Source organism: Calonectris borealis, chromosome 18 (assembly GCF_964195595.1).
Source record: "Calonectris borealis chromosome 18, bCalBor7.hap1.2, whole genome shotgun sequence".
NCBI classification, from domain to species: Eukaryota; Metazoa; Chordata; class Aves; order Procellariiformes; family Procellariidae; genus Calonectris; species Calonectris borealis.
Genome location: NC_134329.1, coordinates 15673666 through 15685726, shown reverse-complemented (window position 1 = coordinate 15685726; position 12061 = coordinate 15673666). Strand labels below are relative to the sequence as shown.

The 12061-nt window shown below is 36.0% G+C and overlaps 1 protein-coding gene across 1 annotated transcript in view; it reads right to left on the bottom strand.

The window, feature by feature from the left end:
• RIMBP2 (RIMS binding protein 2) overlaps positions 1 to 12061 on the bottom strand; it is a 116479-nt gene that overhangs the window by 61096 nt on the left and 43322 nt on the right. The window contains exons 2-3 of the mRNA XM_075168123.1: positions 9717 to 9806; positions 4255 to 4377 (exon numbers count right to left, since the gene is read on the bottom strand). The gene's annotated coding sequence lies outside the window, so the exon portion shown is untranslated. The remainder of the gene's footprint in view (positions 1 to 4254; positions 4378 to 9716; positions 9807 to 12061) is intronic.

The following is a 12061-nucleotide window of genomic DNA, read 5'->3' as shown; positions in this document are numbered from 1 at the left end:
CCTGTCCTCAATGTGAGGCAGGTCAGAACTTTCTGAACATGTAAATTTGCACTTCCCTTTTTGCACCCTTTCTAGGTCCTAATAATGTTACTCTAATATCAGAGAGCAAATCCACTTCTAAAAGAGCACAGAAAAAATACAGTAAGGACTTCATATTTCAAAACCATTGGCAAATAATGCTCTATCCTTCAAAGAAAGTGTGAAGAAGGAACCTTTTCAGTGTCTCTTTCAGATCAAAGGCAAGAATCCTGCTATGCAGCAGAGAATAAACTGGGGACATTGTGGATATCTCAGTTTTCTTTCAAATTATAGAGCTAGACAGCTGTATAGTATAAACTGTTTCTGAAATAGCACTTAAGGGACCTGCTCAAACAGTTCTTGTTTTTCCAGCTTCCTCATGGGCAGCAGGGGGATTTGACAATGAATAGCCCATCCTCGCTCCAACCATTTCAGTGGTTGCACTGTATTACCTACAGCTGCAAATAAAACAAAGAAACCCTTTCTTTCTTATAGCAGTGACTTTTACAGTTCTAAAATGTGCAACTGGTTAATGCGAGAACAAACTCAAATGGCTTTCAAGTACTAAAGTCTTGTTTATAAGACAGAACTCATACATGATGCTGAATGGGGAGCAAATATAATTCTCACCCAAGTACTCTGATCAAAGGACTTGTCATCTGTGCTTGCAGATGGGTAGGCACCATTACTGTGGAATGAATGGGAAAAGCTGGCTGAACACATCAGAAAATCAGAACTGTTCCATGTGAGAGGCACTGTGAAGATTCTCAGAAGTTAGCTAATTCAGCAGTTCTTCATCTTCCCTTTTCTGCTTTGTTGATACATCCTGAGATAACAGAAAGTGTAACTGAATTTCTCTTTTGACAGGGAAACTAGGCTAAATATTTCTCAAAACTTTCCAATGGTTGGAAAGCTGCAAACCATTTCTTCAAGCTACTAATTTCCCAAGCATATGAGGACACACATGAAATATACAATTAACTGCATCTGCTTGGGCATATTTTAATGCTAAAAAGGAGATTTAGGGTTTCAAGTCTGTTCAAGGTACTCTGCCAGCTCAGAAAGGTTCTGCTCAAGGGAGAGAACTACTGAACATGAAAAACCAGGGTCTCTATATCCACCAGGTAATTTTTGTTTCTGTGAAGGAAAACTTTTGAAGGAGTTCTTAAGCAGAACAGTGAGATTTACAGAATGTTTCTCCCACATGCATTAGAAGTATTATTTCAGTAGAAGTTAAACAAAATCAGTCAAATAACCAGATTCGGCTCTTCTACAGAAGAAATTTGGAGGAATCATTATGTCAAATGCCAGTAGGTATCCTAATTAAACAGTGGAGAAATGAACATTGTTTGGTATGGCCAAAGTACGTTTTTTAATTTGTTTTAAGAAAATGAAACACAGTCCGTCATTAGAGGACTTTCAAGTGTCCAAAAACATACAAGCCTAGCAAAACCAGTATTTGAACAAGGATTTTTATTGCTCATGAAAGTGGTTTTTTTTTAGCAGCATAGGAGTCAATAATAATTTGTATTTTGATTTGATGAAATGAGAATTAATGCCAATTTACTTAGAGCAAAGTCTAATCCTCAGCTGATTTATAAGCCACGAATTCACAGTTCATTTCTTTTCTAGACTTTTTTCCTCTTATCTTTCTGCTATGCGGTCCTTGAAGAAGTGAATTTCTGCAGCTATCAAGCTGGAATCCCATGATCATTCTATAGAGAGCACAGGCAAGCCATATGTGTTGAAATAGCTTCTAGGTGTTGATTCTACTCTCTATAGGTACTAGCACATGGCTCGCAGTAAAATAGCAAATTAGCGATAAAGGTCTGTGGAACTGTTAGTTCTGTATTTCCCAGAAAAAAAGGAAGGAAATAACAGAAAAAGTAAATTATGTTCCATCGTTAGAGAAAATCTTCCTACTTGTTCCTGGAGAAAGTTGTATTGGTCTAAAGACAGGTAACAGTGTATAACTCTTCTATTCAATTAAGCAGTTTAATTTTCCTTTCCCAGTACGTGTATTTCTTATTTACACATAATTCTAGATTTACTGCATCAGTGCTACCTACTGACTGGTAAACACGACATTGATAATTCACTGCATAATAATACACGTAACAGTTAACTCCTCTTGGCATTGCCTAGTATGTGATTTCAACAGCTCATGTTTCCAGAAGCTGCTGGAATAAGTTGGTTTACGGAGCAGTGAGCTTACTTTTGATAACCCCACAGTCTTTCGGAGGCTCAGCAAGAAGGACATAACTTATAACCACCTTTTATTTCCATCTGTAGCTGGAAAACCTCCTCACCTCTTGAGCAATATCAAATAAAGCTTGAGAGAGGGTTTCAACAATGTATTTACCAGTGTAACAAGCCAAAAGTAAAATCTCTCCTTCTCAAAATTCAGACAGGTAGCCATTTTCATCACTACGATCATCTCCAAAAGCCCAGATCTGTTCTTGGGCTAGCCAACAACAAAACTATTTTTCCCCTTTTAGATTGAGTCTGATGCAAGTCAAAATCTTTAATAAATCCAATTTCAAATAAGTGATTGTACTTATGAAAAGCATTGGCTGAAGCCACTTAGCATTATTAAAACATTCTGCAAAGAAAAATCTTGCTCGAAATTTAAGATCTCAGACCACTTATTTTCATTTCTATCTCCTCCTACTCTCACAGCATCCATCCCTCCTTTACTAGCCACTTCAGTGGTTTGAAAAAGGAAAACCTTGGACTTGCGAAGATGAAAAATAAGCAGCTCTTTGGCAGTCTGTCAAAAAAGTTTCAGCATTGGATCAATGCTCCATTCTAACCAGACAAGCACATCCTTCATTTTCCTGAATGATCTGAAGTACAGACAAGTGTTTACAAGTGTTTTCTCTCTCAAGAATTCAGCTGTAACTGCATGACTTTTTTTCTTTTTTTCTTTTTTCTTTTTTTTTTTTTTTTTTAAATAACGTTAGCTGCTTAACCCTCTTGAAGGCATGTTTTGGTGGCAGTTTTCCACATCACAACTTCCATATTTTCTACAACTAAGAAAACCTGGGAACAGTGGTCCATTCAAACCACTTTGTGTTTCTACCACATCGTATGCTTCCTTCCATTGGCTCCCTCTACCCATCACACTGGACACCAGCTCATTGTCTGTAAGTGACCTTTCAGACCCTTCTCCATTACTCCTGATTCATCTATCAGGTTTAGCTTATCAAGTTACTGACTTCCATCTTTATTTAATCAATGACACTTCAGGAATTTGGCTGTTGCCTAGCAAAGCACTATTTCCTTCCCACCACTAGAATCTTTTTTTGCACTTTGTTTCAACATATATAAATCATTGCCCCCTTGCGTTAGCTGGGAAGTAATAATCTCTTGGTTGATTCCATTTTCCAACTGAATTTTACTCTTACTCTACCCCATCATCTCAGCTAGATCTCATCTCTGTTAGATTCACCCGGTGAATTCCACTATTTCATAGAATCAGTTTGTCCCATGGCATTATGCACGATAACCAGAAAAACAGAAGCAGGACAGCATCTTCAATTAAACAGTGAAACCTCTACTGAAGATTACACTTATGATTCAAAATGCATTACTGAATTTTTCTAAGTTGAAAAGGAAGCAGCAAACTGATGATGTGAAAACAACTGTGTATCTAGAAAACAAGCATGGCTAGACACCAACGTACTAAGCTCCTCTAGAAGCACGTTAAAAGAAAGGTGGTTATGTACCAGGCACTATAACTCTTTCTAAATAAGACCTCGCTAATGAAACAATAACAGCTTTTGCAACCCTGTCCTGACAATGGGATGCATTCTGCACAGGCAATACAAGCTGGTACCAACAGGCCACAATAACATTTTGCATCAAGTTAGACTGGCAGACATAGCCCTCTTTAAAGTAAAATATCTTGGCAGTTGTTCAAATTTCGTTCATCACCATAGTCAATTCTCATCCTTTTCTTCTCATCTTGACTTACCTCCAATAACTCTATAGTGAGAACCTACATCCAATTATTTATAAAGTATCAGATAAAGATCTCTAAAGATGTCTCTCCTCCGATAGCTTGAGATCCCTTGTAGGTACTTGGTCTACTGCATTCCATACCTTCTATCATAACTAACAGGGGCATTCAATCCCCTAGTTTGCAATGCTTCTGTGACTCACTGAATGAGCATCAGGAATATTAAACAAGCAATAGAAGTACTGGATCATTAGGCTTCACGGCATTATACATACCTTTAGGACCTGCTCTAAGTTCTCCAGCTTGGCTTGGAGCTGGTGTTTTCCCTTTACAGCCAAATCTCGTTCTTTGGTCACTCTGAGAAGGGTTTCTCTAAGGTGGTCATAGTCTGATTTTACCTAGAAAAAATAAAACGTGATTATTGCCCAAACAGCTAATTAATGAAGGGAAAACTGTATCTGACAGAAACATTTCTGCATGTTAAAATGGAAAAAGGAAAAAAAGTTCAAAGAAAATAGGAAAGAAGCGTAAAAAACAGAAGGGAATGTTCAGTGAGGAAATTGTGTGTGTTTCATATACATGCATGCATGAAACACATTTTCTTTCAACAAGGACTACAATCTGGCAACCGAACTGTAGTTATGCATAAGTTATGCAAAATTAAATAAATATACTATATAACGTACAAAATAAATGACAGTCAAAAAACTCCTAATTTCTCTGGATCTCAGAGGCATTAGAGATGGGTGTGCTATATAAAGAAACAGAGAACTAACGTATATACACGTCAGTGTATAAAACTCACATGTACATTTTTCTGGACTATTCTTTAGTGTAAATTGACTTCAGAATAAACTCAAATATTAGTCTGTGCTAGCATTTGAAATCAATGTCTCTACAATTCAAAAATAGGTATTCTTCTGCAACAAAACCCTTGCTCTCCCTTAAAATATTTGCATACAGAAGGTTTTTAAAGGATCACATACCCATCAAGTAGGATTTGTTTTCCGATTTAATTTACTTGGTGCTAGCTTAACCATTTCAGTATGACTAAGTCTTCTTATACAGGATTTTGTGAATCATCAGCGATAGTGACTACTTCATAAACACACATAGAAAATAAGAAAATATAATATTAAACTACTTTATCCTGCCATGGAAAAGTTCTTTCTTCAATTCAGATCAGCTGAAAATTTGATTTCTTATCGCTGATAATTTTATGACTTTATGTCCTGTATTGATGTATAACAATAGGATTGTTACAGCATATATCATATCAGAAACCACAATTTTTACATAACGAATAAAAACCCACCAGCAATAAACACCTGGGTAAAAAAATAAATAATGTTCACATACTATTTCCACTTCCCTGCAATGTTGATAGAAGGTAAGAACGCAAAAGAAAGAGCCATAATATTTTCAGTGAACAGTGTTCCAAGAAGCATCTGTTTTCCTTTGTTAACTGCAACACAGCACAGAAGCACAAACAATGCTGGCAGGATTACTGACTAAGGAAAGGCAAAGCAGTACAAAGTATTGGGATAAGGCGTAGGCTTTAATCTTGGTGCAGCTCATGTTTCCTTCTAACTTCAGTTAAGGAAGTGACAAGTATTTTTTTTTTTTCAATTTAATTATGGTAATTTCTTGGGGTTTTTAAAGAATGAATGGCATTAAGCAATCTCTGACACGAATATCTCCTGGACGTTTTCTAAAGCGATGTTTTGGAAACTGATTCAGCCTTTCTATTTGCCTTCTGGCTCCAGTTTGTTAAATTGCAAATTTTGCCATGGACCAAACAATCTAAATGGTTGCAGCCAACCCTCGTATTCATCTTTGTAAGAGGGCTCTTTAGAGTGCAGTGGACTAGAAAAAAGAAAGAGGAAAATGGAACAAATCATGTTTTCCACAAGAACTGATGCAATTATTGTCAACCTCAGGATTTTTTTTCTGTGCACAGATTTTTCTTTTCCTCTTCCCTCATTTCTTTATAACTAAGGAAACTATTAAACAATGGATTTTCAGAATCTATTAACTCCCTGCATCCTTTGTATTGTATTTCATTGTTCAGATCAGTCAATGTATATTGTTGAAGAATAATGGAGTGGAAAAAGGAAGCAACGAGGTATCACCATCAACGATGCGATTTTATTATTGTCTGTGATTCTCAATTAATTTACTCAGGATGAATGGAAGTACAATATTTTGAACAAGTTTCAAGAAAAGGTTATTTTCCTCAGGCTTTAGTTTTCCCTGTCTCTAAAACAATTGATACCAACTGACTACCTTTGTAAAGAATTTTCTAAAACTTACTAGTCATCATAGTCTGAATAATTTTGGGGAACTAGTGAGCCCAGTACCTTTCTGCTGTGTGTTTTTCCCTGCTGGCAGTGAAGGGGCTATCAGAACACACGGTACCTATCGGGCTGCAAATGTGATTTTGGAAAGAGATGAATTAGAGACAGGTAGAACTGTCGCTATTTTACACATCTCAGGATGTTTCATTTAGGATCTCAAAGCGCATACCAAAATTAGTTAAAGTTCAGGAATACACAAATGGTTCTGATAATTTCTCTACTTTCTCTTTTGGCAGATCAGCTTTCGAACAAAGTTCTGCGTATATTTTCATTTTGCAGGCTGGAAAGAACACAACCAAATCTACCAACCACCTTCTGATAATTACTCTTGTTACTTCCAGCAACACTGATAACTTAATATTTCTAGAGGGCATTCTTGCCAGGACTTTCTCCTCTGAAGATTGTGTATCACACAGAATACTGTGATATACACATTTATATAACCCATAAGGCAGCATAAAACTTGATGAGTCTATTATTTGCCTTTTTTTTTTTGTTTAGACAACATTTGTTCTTAAATGTGAATTTAATGCTCTCTCCAAGCAGGCTGTTTAAGAACATAAGGGATATACATGAACTTGAATTACACACAGAGCACATCAAAACATCAATGTTCCCAGTGGCAAAAACAGTTGACCTAAATAGAGTGCCATCATAAACAGTTCTAATTTCATGACAGAAACAGGAAACATTTTCGTCTATGATGTTTCTCTGTTCAATACATCAACCAATTTTCATCCCATATCTTCACACTGAACTAAATGCGCCCTCATTTGAGTCAGTTATGAAGGCCAGAATACGGCTAAAGTGTCTTCCTCTTCCTGAACACTTAAAGAGAAACTAGTTATTGAAAACCAGCACACCAAAATGAACCAGCAGTTTATTTCACTGGTGAAAAGCTCCATCAGCCTTATAACTCATCATTTGCCTTAATTCTAGACTTTAGTGACCTGCCAATTTCTTAAACGACTTACATTGTTCAGAAAACATTATTCAGAAACTACCACAAAAATGGTATGATTTCAGGTATTGTGGAAATAAATTCTGAATGTATAATGCCTATTCTATTTTTACATAAAAACACTAGCTCACATGTATTCAGATGAGCCCGAAAACAAGCTAGAGCCCAGTGTCATAGCACTCCTAAGGACACAAGATCTTTCCACAAGTACTCCAGGAATGCAACTTTGTTTCTCTTACACAGAGTACCAAAGCTCAAACATGTAAGTTATGTACAATTTAGCTTTATTTTGGGGATTTAAAGGTAGCCAGCCTCGTACCTACTCCTTTCTAGAGTCAAATTTCAGCAACTGCACTGTGCAAAAATGAGCAGTAGTTCTATCTGTGCTACATAACAGAATGCATAAGCATTCCTCCAGCCCCACTTGCTTGTATAAAGTTGGCCTGTTTTTCAGGCCAGCTCTCAAGGGTGAGAAAGAATAAATTATTTTACGCAGGTTTTCTCCCTCAGGGCTGAGCCCTAACTCTGTTAGAATTCTGCTCCAACCTCCACATCCAAAGTTGTATAGTTTCACACTTTCTGAACAGTAAAATGTAATCTAAATTGCACAATATATCCTCAACCTCATTGTGTGTGGTAAAAAAAACCCAAACAAAAAACCCGAACAGAAAAACCCAAGTAATTCCCTCAGAAAACCTGTTACGCAAGAAGGAAAATGCCAGGTTTGTTAACATTCAAGGAATACTGCAAAGATTGCGTATTGTTAAAAGTGAGATGGTACACTTAAAGCAAGTCTTTGATCCTATTGAGACCGTGCTATTAAATTAGTATTGTTGCATTGTGCCTTTCACAGTATTTAATATATTTGAAGAAACAAACACCCATAGGATGACAAATTCTGACACTACAATAGTAAAAGGTAATTTTATTACTAACTTAGTGGCTAACGTGTCAAAGGTTGACATTTTACCTTTATATTTTAAACTGCTTTTACTAGGTTTTTCAATGTACCGCAAGCTCTTCACTATTGTAAGAGACAAACATTATAATATGCATTATAATAAAGGATTATTATATGCACTATTATTAACATGCACTATAATAAAGCATTATTAACCGCATAGTTCTTCACTTTCTCATAGTAAGAGGGCTAGCACTTTTAGTGTCACCAATGTACTGAGCCTTCGCTGCATTAATGCTGCATGCTATTCCTGTGCCAGCTAGAATATAAAACTGCCTAAGTAAGACTTTATCTTTATGTGCCTCGTGAAGTAAAGAGTAAAGGCAATGTGTAAACAACAATAAAGAGAAGAGAAAAACGTTAGGAAAGGGAGAAATTCTAGACAGATGGATGAATAAAATGAAGTGATGCTATGATACACATGGCTTCCTCCTATCATAAAGTATTATTACACTGCCTTTTTATATAAAAACTATTTAAATTCCTCAGCAACAGGAAATTTCAGGTCTGCTTCGATACCAGGTGCTACATATAAAATGTGGAGTACATGCATCTCTGAATTTTAGTAAATTTGCATTGTCTCAGGGACTTAATCAGACCTCCTTTGGTTTGGAAATTCAGCAGTGGGCTACTCTGTGACACATGCACATCAGAGATATCAAAGCATGCAGCTACCACTGTTTTGCAAGCTTTGAGGATGGGCTTTCATCGGAGCCTATGTGAGTTACAGCTCTTCTGGTATGAATGAGGTTGCCGAGCAACTCACTTAAGCCCTGTAGAAATCCCAGATTGGAGTTTTATTTTTAGCTAAATGTAGCCCTGTAAAGTGGCTGGTTCATGATGTTTCTTCCACTGAATGCATATGTGGTGAGGTAAGGCACCATAACAGGCACAAAAAAGAATTGAAGAAAAATAATTACTATTAAAACAGCTTTTATATCAGGACCTGGAATAGCTGAGATTATGCCATGTGTCATGCTACAGGAGAAATAACAACTGCTAAATAGAGTTTTGGACATTTGCTGCTGGACAAGAGCTTTTCAACATTTTATTGAGAAATTTAAAAATTCAAAGAAAAAATGCAGAAGGATAGGGGAAAAAACCTACTAGAGAGCAATTATTTCTATCAGTATTTTTCAGAAAAAGAAGAGAATTTTTTAATCAAGTCTCACCAAAATCACCGAAAAAGTCTTTTTACCTAATACCAATTTACAATACTAAGAAAATATGCATCAGAGGAATTGTTCCTCTCTAGAGTCTATGAGTGTGTCTTAAAGTTTCACCTGAAAATAACATTTGTTCATAAAATAAATTTTTGACATTTATTTTTAATTAAAATATTTTACGTTCTCAAGTAGAAGCAAGCAAATCAGAAAAAATTACTATACAATCCACTTTTATCCACTCTGCAGCCTGATTTCTGTAACGAATGTATGAGTTTTGTGCTCATGATGTTACCTGGTCATATTGCAGTGCTCTGTGGGACACACTTGCATACTGAAGGCTCAGGCGATTCTTTTCTTGCACAGCATCCTTCAGTTCATTTTCCTAAAACACAAGTAAAGAGTGTTAACAGGCCATTTATCTCCATTACAGTACATCCTATTAAGTGCTTAAGGAAGCAATATTTTTGCATTATTTGGTATTAACAAACTATTAAGAGTAATATCAGGCACAGAGCCAAAGGCACTGAAGGTGCAGAAGCAGCAGATTAGCTTGCAATTACAGTTGGCTCTACCGTAAACCCACATGTTTTCAGTAGATGATCTGATTAAAGAAGTGAGGCAAAGACAGATGACCTGACTTCACAGGCCTGGTGCCTATAAAAATAATAATGAAAAAAATTTCCCTGGGGACGTAACAAAGAACTCAAACCCGGCTGCCTCACTTAGAGCTGGGAAGAAAAAGAGACTTGGCTCCCGGAAAAAGAAGTAATGCTATCAAACTTAGGTCTTCAGAAAGCATTTTGAGGGATAAAGCCAACAACCAGAACGTATAGTCATTTTTATATTAACATATTTCACTTTACTTATAATGTATATCTACTTATAATATATGTATATATACACATTCTAACACAAACATTTTTAGAATCCCGGTAGAGCGTCTATGTACTACAGTGGCAGGCAAATCAGAATGCAGATGGAAGTCAAAAGGTAAGTAATCTATGCCTAAAGATCAAGGTATTAACTACAGCCTCAGGAATGTATTTTTATTTATTTAGACAGCACTATAAGGAGGAAAAAAGGAAAAGTAAATAAAACTCAAATATACGGTCAAAGGTCAAACTAGAAAGGTAGAAATGCTTTATCAGGTCACACAAATCAAAATACATGCAGCGTAGGAAAATGCAGCAGCATCCTCTGGTATTTCTGACAATTTCTTTTTTGCACAAGTTCACAAAGGTAGTTGTCTAAGATCAAATCTTAAATTCAATTCCTTATGAAAGTTGCAATCAGTCATGCTGGGCAATTTGTAATCTTCCTGTCCTATAGTGTGCATTATACATTATCTTCTGAAAATATCAGTTATATTTGCCAAAAACTATACTAAGGTGGGCAAAACTGGGCCCACTTTTGAGTGATTTGAAATAATTTATGATTTTGCATCACTAAAATCCACACTATCAGCAGATTTCTCTACTAATTCTGCTGAGGTCTTAAGAAAAATTGTTCAAGTAATGCTTTATCACAATTTCTCTTTAAAATTCTCAATATGAAAAAAAAATTAAATTGCCAATTTTTTATTTACCAATGTAAGCCCTAAAAAAGGAATTTAAAGATTCTGATATTTAAATGTTTTTCATACTACTTGAAGCAAAAAACTTGCTATTTTAGGCATACTTTTCTGAAATCAAATTCAAAACTCTCTGCACAGAAGATCCATGTTTTGAATAAAAACCTAGCATTTTCAATGAACAAAAATTGTTAAACTGTTTATCTAAATTGTTTCCTAAGCTTCATTACCTGAGCTTCAGCACTAATGAAGCTTACAGATTTCTGCCTTGGCTACTTGATTGATATCTAAGAAGGTGTGACATCCAAATCTGATTGAAATTAACCACTGGGTTCAAAATTTATAGGGTCAGCTAAATAGATGGTACGATTACGTGAATAACTTTTTCCATAGAAAATGAGAATACAATGTCAGTTTTATAAAACATTTCACACAGAAAAGGCCATTCTGAGTAGCAATGATTTTAACATATCAATTAATTCCGCAGAAGATACTGCATTTCTGCCCACACCTAGAATGCCAGTCTGATAGTTAAATTTGAACATAAACAAAGGATAGTGAAAACTAGTTCAGCGTAAGTAATGACATGTTGCAGCACCATCATCGTACAATACCAGAATATCTCATCATCTGTGGGAAGCCGTTCTCTTGACTAAGTGCTAAGTGCTACTGCACTGAACTAAACTAAGACGACAAACTGCAGAATATTCAGTCTCCTGATTGCAGATATACCTATCATCTCACACATAAGGAGCTCAGCAATTATAACTTCTCAAGTCTGTTAAATCTGTTGTTCAGGGTGCAATTAAAAGTGGCAGTCAGGCTCTGTGAGATGCTAGACAGTTCTGAGGGCCAAAATGAGAAGAATTTTGTAGCTGACGTTGCATTTTCAAAGGCGTGAATTAAATCAGTAAATACTTTTGTAATATCAACAAACGGTACAGGACAGTTCCTTGGATATGCAAATAAATCATTGCATCCTATTAATTGTTTAAAGTCACTTGTAAAGCATTCTGTGTCCATTCTGCACTTTACAAGGTAAAAATAAGCTACGCTACCTGCTCTGA